This window comes from Gymnoscopelus microlampas (genome assembly GCF_963454915.1).
Source record: "Gymnoscopelus microlampas genome assembly, chromosome: 17".
In the NCBI taxonomy this organism is placed as follows: domain Eukaryota; kingdom Metazoa; phylum Chordata; class Actinopteri; order Myctophiformes; family Myctophidae; genus Gymnoscopelus; species Gymnoscopelus microlampas.
Genome location: NC_139954.1, coordinates 50030091 through 50037998, shown reverse-complemented (window position 1 = coordinate 50037998; position 7908 = coordinate 50030091). Strand labels below are relative to the sequence as shown.

Here is a 7908-nt window from a genome sequence, read left to right as displayed (position 1 = left end):
TTATTTAGAAGCCTGTATCCGTTATCCTGTTTTTCAAGCCACCGCGGAGTGTTCAAAAGCTTCCTTGGTTTACGCGTCACAAAGTGGCTGTGATTGGTTGAGATGCGCAGAGAGGGTTTCAGAGCAGGAAGCCATGCCCATATATGTCTATGGCCATGCTTTCAAAGCACGTGGTTCTCAACCTCTGGGTCGGGACCCGACATGATTTTGGGGAGTTCCCCAGATCACAGTGAAGTGACAATTCAAGGACTTTTAAGACCTTTTTAATACCTAAATGAAAGGGGGAAAAGACCATTACGGAATCAAAAGTATCTAACAAACTATACTATAAAAAACAATCAAACATTGGCCAAATCATCAAATACTATAAGAAGTAAAAATTGTGAACTTAGCAGATCTACAAGCTCACAATGCCTTGCAACGTGAGGCATGGTGAGCTTGTAGATCTGCTATTTTCACAACATTTATGTGGGGAACCGAGTCAAACAAAATGTAATGCCTCAACTACAACATTGCAAGTGCTTGTCAGGGTGAATGAGATGTAAAAAACAAAACATATATTAATGTGTTTATACTGATGTGTGATGTACGGTGTCACGCCGCAGTTCACTCACACTCACTCACGGGGCGGGCCGAGTCGTTGATTTATATATTGTTTTGCGGGGCGGGTTGGGGCGGGTTCGGTTCCGTGGCGGGGCGGGCAGGGCGGGGTATGAAAAACCTGACCGTCGCATCAGTAGTGTGGGGACTCATTTTAAACAAGCTCAGTGCTTAATGAGTCTTCCAGTTTAGTAGACCTTGTATAGTGAATTGTACTTCCATGTACTGTTGTCATGTCTTGCTAAATAAAGTACATCAATCAATCAAAGAAGGTTGATGCTGCATCAACAAAGCTCTCTGGATAATAAGCGGCTGCCTGAGGCCTGTGTCTCACCTGTCAGTCCTTGTGGGGAATCTCCCCGGCCGGTCTCCAGCCAGAGGCAGCTTACCATCAACCTGACAAAAGGAAAGCCCAGATACATGACTGGTATATCCTGTTGACACTATGACGACAACAGCCCCGCTAAACAGACTCCAGTCCCTTCACTCGTACAACAAGGAGCACAAGAGACGCTTCGTTCTGTCTGTGAGGACATGTCTATATAAACGTTCTGTCTCTGAGGACATGTCTATACAAACGTTCTATTCAATAGGGAGAGAGTATGAGAAATCAGAACATTATTTTGATGCTTTTCACTGTTGTACGGACAGCAGTTGAGACGCAGTCACTGATTGGCCCGATCATTTTCTTATTTCTCATACTCACTCCCTATAGGCTGAAGTCCAGACTGATACCGGGGAGGAACGAGAGGGTGAATACACGTTATCAGTCTGGACAATGCCAGGCTAGGGGTATAACACGGAGGCAAAAGAAGAAAAGGAACAGGTGTACAACACAAACACTAAGGAAGAAGGGACATTACTAGACCTAAGAAAGTTCTCTGGTTGGGAAAGAGCAGCTGCCAAAGCCATTGCATGTCTGAGGTGCCATGCTCAACAAATGAAGGGTCTTACACTTAAGAAAGGTGAAGCCACACGTGTTGTCAACGTAACAGAACCTGAAGGTCTGGAGGGCTCTGGTCTGGAACGTCCTGCATGAGATGAGGAGAGAGAGAGGACATATATAAATATTAACATTAAACTGAATGACTGTCTGGTTACCCTGAATGACAGCTCTGTCACTATTACAATGTCTCTCCTCAATATGAACACAATTTAAATGTCTCATCTCTATATAATATACACTTTAATATCATTAAAGTGTACATTATATTATGTCTACATTCTCTACATGTCTAGTTCAATGTGCATAAAGTACTTAGGTCATTACTGTGTTTGGTCACTAGATGGCAGTCTAACAACATATAATGGACCAGGTTCTCAGTCTAACTGAAGTGATTTCTCCAACTAGATGGCTGTATATAGAACAGTTAATGATAAAACATAAACATAATAATTCTACATATTATTGTGTTCATTGTTTAGTAAACAGATCTTTCATAATGTTTCACTGATCATAGATTAAAGACTTTATGAAAACAACAAACAACATATTTATTATAGTTTAATCTCTACCAGTGAACAGGATGTAAAGAGACTCTCTTACACAATGATCACTTTGTTATTAAAGGAGACATCCGGTCATTTTAAGTGTTATGTTTGATGTGTGTCAAATCACTTACCAACGTATAAATGAAAATCGCGTGACTCCACAGATCCCCCTATCGACCCCCACCGTTGGCATTATAGGAGTATATAGGATAGCAGCAATTCGCCTATTTTAACAAATGTATGATGTACAAATGTATGAGTCCCATGATAACGTAACAGGCGCTAAAACTCCGAGAAGCTAACGGCTAATAACAGAACGAGCTAATGCTGGGGCTGCTTATCTCTCTGCATGGCAGCCCCAGGTTGCCAGGTCGGGAGAGAAACCAGCAACCAGCATTAGCTCGTTCTGTTATTAGCCGTTAGCTTGTCGGGAGTTTTAGCGCCTGTTACGTTATCATGGGACTCCACAATGAGTACTAGGAGAAAAAAACAGACTTTACATTTGTTAAAATAGGCGAATTGCTGCTATCCTATATACTCCTATAATGCCAACGGTGGGGGTCGATAGGGGGATCTGTGGAGTCACGCGATTTTCATTTCTACGTTGGTAAGTGATTTGACACACATCAAACATAACACTTAAAATGACCGGATGTCTCCTTTAATTAACTCTGGATCAATATTATACTGATGTTTCATTAGATTATATTCTAGAGACACAGACTGTGTTCAGTTGTAATAAGTTGTAAATGCTAGTGATTGACCAGGATAAGACAGATAATACATGTTAGTGAACATAAAGTTAAACTCATCTTGAGAGATAAAGGCTCTGGTCCAAAAAAAGATCCATTTCACTTTGGGGTGTGTGGGGTGAGGTCTGTGTCTTTTTTTATTTATATATATATATATATATATATATATATATATATATATATATATATATATATATATATATATATATATATATATATAGTGTAGCCTATAGATGTGAGGAGTGAGGACACATTTACACACTCACTTGTAAACCTGTTATGTAAAGTAGTGATTTGGGTATTTGGGAGTAGTGATTTGGGTAAATAGCAGATCTACGATACGATACGATACGATACAACTTTATTGTCAGCTTTCACCGAAATTTGCTTTGTGTCCATGACGTCACCGTTCAAGATACAGGCAGGACATACACAATACATTACACAAAGTACATTACAGGACATACATCATAGAAGCAGACAGAAACAAGAACAGTAGAACAAATCCTCTTGGTTTACCGACTTTGGTTTAAAAGCAGAACAGACTGATGTACAAAAGAGTTCTTTAGCCTGTTTTTCTTATATTTAGGGACTCTAAACCGCCTCCCGGAGGGCATCAGTTGATATTCATCATTTAAAACATGTAAGGGGTCAGAGGAGATGCTCTTTGCCAGTCTAAGCATACTATTGATCTGGGCCTCTTTAAAGGAACGTAACACAGCCTCGACTGGCCTACCAACTATTTTAGCGCAGATCTTAATTTGGCTATACAGTTTGTTCTTATATACCATTGATAGGCTGTTAAACCAGGCCGTGCTACAGTACAACATCACAGTTTGAACAACAGACGTATAGAAAAGAGACAAGATCTGACTGCTAGCACCAAACGATCTAAGTCGGCGTAGGGAGTACATACGCTGCTGTATCCTCTTACAAATATAATCAATATGAGATGACCATGCTAAGGTGGCATCTATCATCACCCCCAGATATTTGTAAGATGGGACCTGTTCAATAGCTGAACCATGGATTGTCACCGGTGGTGTCTTATCACCGGGAGCAGGACCAAATATAATTTCCTCAGTTTTCTTAGTGTTGATAATCAGATTATTTTTGTCACACCACTCCACAAGCCGGTCAACGCTACACTGGTACTGTTTCGGGTCATCACTGTCAGTCATCAGAGCTATTAGCGTAGAGTCATCATCTGAATATTTCAGAAGAAACTGATTTGACTCGCAGGTGTTACAGTCTGCCGTGTAAAGAGTAAACAATACAGGAGAGCTAATGCAACCTTGGGGTGCACCAACTCTGGTCCTGATGGGAGAGGAGAGTGTCTTGTTTACCTTTACATACTGAATTCTGTCAGTGAGGAACTTAAGATAAAACTGAATAACAAAAGGATTAATGTGTAACTGAACCATTTTAGTGAGGAGCAAGTCCGGCTGTATTGTGTTGAAAGCAGAAGAAAAATCTAGGAAAAGTCCTCTAGCATAGGATTTTGGTTTGTCAAGATGTTTAGAGATGACGTGAACCAATGTGACAACTGCATCCTCTGTACTACGACCCTGCTTGTAAGCGAATTGAAATGGGTCCTGTGAGTTAAATATCTACAAGCTCACAACGCCTCGCAGTGTGAGCTTGTAGATCTACTATTTTCACAATATCTTTCTTACGTAATCTAAATATAAACATACAGATACCCTGTAAACACTTATACTGTATGTTGGTTTGTTTACTGTTGAGTGACAACATTAAAGATAAACCCCTAAATCATTAGTTGGGTCCAGACCCCCCACTGGACAAGTTGATAAGGTTGTATACCTCAGAGTCATGTGTTGTAGGATGTGGACACGGTGTGGTCTAGCTGTCTCTCCTCTCTGGGTCTAGATGGTTGTTTCTTCATCTGGTTGATCTGTGGTGTGTTAGAGGTCTGTAGCAGCTGCTAGTTCTGCTGTCTCTGCTTTACACTGATGTCTGGTGGATCCTCATCACCTGACTAGTCTGTGGAAATAATAATAAACTTTATTTGTATACAGGAAGCACCTTTCATGACATCACATGCAGCACAAAGGGCTTTATATATTTAAAAAAACGACAAAAGAGAAATGCAAGCAAAAACAGACCAAAAACATGATCAGGAACAAATTAAAAGGAGGCAAAGATCAAATTAACTCATTTTGTGCCACATGACGTCTAAGACGTCACGTGGCCTGACGCCCCGTGCGCCACATGACGTCAAAGACGTCATGGGAAAAAAAAAGAAAAGAAAAAAAAAACATGTTCAGAACCCAAAATATGATGATTTGAAGATGTGCTGCTCCATCCACTCCTTGTTTAACCTATAACTTAAAAAGGCTGTATCTCGCTTCCTAAGCACTTTTTTTTTTTACAATGAATTTTGCCTGTGGCACTCAGAGCCAAACTGCCATAAATAAGCATGGCATTGAATGAGTTAAAACAAAACAGGAAAATACCAGGAACAAAACAACAAATACAATGTAATCAGCTAAAAGCAAGAGTAAAAAAGTGGGTCTTGAACTTGTTTTTAAAGCTATCTGTGGTCGTTGTCTGTCTTATATGTAATAGACGCCTTATCAGACGACGTCACACTGATATGAAACAGTATGCGTGCACAGGTCAGCAGCAAAAGAACCCCACCGCTCATAAGATGTAATGTTAAAGTGGTCACAGCCTCACGTGTAAAAATGCTTCCCATCAAACTTTCAGATGCTGTTTTTCTCCCAGTATGGAGCAAGAATGCTTAGGATTGTTACTGTGATCTCTGCCTCTTGAAATATATAATCCTTGGTTTCTGTTGTGTGTAAATAATGATAACAACTCAAAGCAGTTGTCCTCCAAACCCCTCCTCCAGTGTCTGTCATAAGAACGGAGGGAGCGCTCTGTGATCATGACACCAGAAGGTCTTCCACGCAGAGAACGGCCGAGAATAGCAGATCTCCAAGCTCACAGCAGTCGCATCCGTGACCGTGACGCGGTTGTGAGCTTGTATGTCAGCTGTTCTCGGTGCGCGATGAAGTACATATGTCTCGCTAGGGCGCACCTCACTAGCCTACATACAGAGGAGGTTGAATGAACTGAAACCAGCAGAACCCCAAAACAGCAGGTTTGGGGATCTGTTGGGAATTCATTACATGTGCGTCCAGTCTCAATGTTTGTAAACAAATAATTGGTCTATGGGAGCTTGTTCCAACATATTTTTTATATTTCATGTTTGACACCTTGAGGAGGTCAGCACTAGATGACCTGAGGAGACGGTTTGGAACATATTTGGACAGGCAATCTAAAAGGTATGAAGGGGCTTAGAACAATGAAGTGCCTTAAAAACTATTAAAACTATTTTAAAATCAAACACTACTGTATGTTGGTTTGTTTACTGTTGAGTGAGAACATTAAAGATAAACCCCTAAATCATTAGTTGGGTCCAGACCCCCCACTGGACAAGTTGATAAGGTTGTATACCTCAGAGACATGTGTTGTAGGAGTTGTCTAGCTGTCTCGTCTACGGGTACAGTTGGTTGTTTCTTGATCTGCTGTGGCAGAGGTCTGTAGAGGCTGCTGGTTCTAAAAACACTGCTGTCTCTGCTTTACAGTGATGTCTGGTGGATCCTCATCACCTGACTAGTCTGTGGAAATAATAATAATAACAATAAACTTTATTAGTATACAGGAAGCACCTTTCATCACATCACATGCAGCACAAAGGGCTTTATATATAAAAACAACAACAAAAGAGAAATCTAAGCAAAAGAACATGAACACAACATTAAACAACACAAACATTCAGATTAAAAACAAGATGAAGAACAAATCAAAAGGAGACAAAGATCTAATTAAAACAATACAGGAAAATAGCAAGAACAAAACAACAAATACAATGGAATCAACATAAACACAAGAGTGAAACAGTGGGTCTTTGAGCTTGTTTTTAAAGCTATCTATGATGGTTGCCTGTCTTATACTGTATGTAAGCAGAAAGATGCTTCAACATGTTTTTAATAATACATTTTTGAAGGTTAGTATGATGACCTGAGGGGACGATTTGTAACATATTTGGACAGGAGATCTAAAAGGTATGAATGTGATAAACAATTGTGCCTTAAAACTATTAAAACACATTTAAAATCAATCCTAAAAGTTACCAGGAGTCAGTGTAAAGATATTAAACCTGTAGTGATATGTTTTCTCATCTTGGTTATAGTTAAAACTCTGAACAAGTTGTAGTGTGACTCTGTCAGTGCTTTACTTATGAAGGACAGAACTAAGTACATTACAGTAGTAGAGACATGCATGAGAATGTCATGCAACTTTAGGTATTTATTATACATCTGTTCTTCTTCTTGTATTGTATATGCTGCTGCCTTGGAACAGGAAACACAGAGGCCTCTATACATAGACACCATGTACTGTAGGCAGAACCTTTGTTAACACACTAGGTAAGGAGGGGTTGTCACTTATGTATGTTTGAACATTGGTTGGTTAGAGTAGTTAGGTAGGCAGACCCCTAAGGTCAGCTGATCAGTTGCTACTAATTGAGCTCACGACTAACAAAAGGTCTAGAGGCGACCGAGCCTTCACTGTGGACACCCTGAGGCTCTGGAATAGCCTTTCTTTTAATATAAGAGCCTCTCAGTCCATAGACATTTATAAATCACTATTAAAGACTTCTACTACTTATTTTCCCTGGCCTTTGAACACAGTTAAACAGTTACATCACAACTATTGTCTGTACCACACTATGTTCTGCTATGCATGTTTTAATCGCTGCTTGTATTTATATGGTATTTTTGCACTGTATGAATTGTAACATTGTTGTTTTTTGTTTAACATTGCTCAACATCCGGTTATACAAACTGTGTTTCATTATGTTACCAATCCATCCCTATACAGTGAGTAGACCTAAAAGGGTTTCTAACACTGATAAACCCTCTTGTCTGTGCTGTAGATACTGGTGCTGTGGTCTGTGGTTGTCTTATCTCCTATCAGAACCTCTCCCTCCACCAACAGTACAGATTTGTACCTTTTTACACACATCCTATCAAAA

At 39.9% G+C, this 7908-nt stretch overlaps 1 long non-coding RNA gene across 1 annotated transcript; it reads right to left on the bottom strand.

Annotated features, from left to right (window-relative positions):
* Positions 1 to 934: 934 nt before the first annotated feature.
* LOC311064086 lies at positions 935 to 4799 on the bottom strand. The gene is made up of 3 exons (XR_014602676.1): positions 4668 to 4799; positions 1555 to 1631; positions 935 to 996 (listed from the first exon to the last, which is right to left on the bottom strand). It is a non-coding gene; the product is annotated as an uncharacterized lncRNA (long non-coding RNA).
* Positions 4800 to 7908: the final 3109 nt, after the last annotated feature.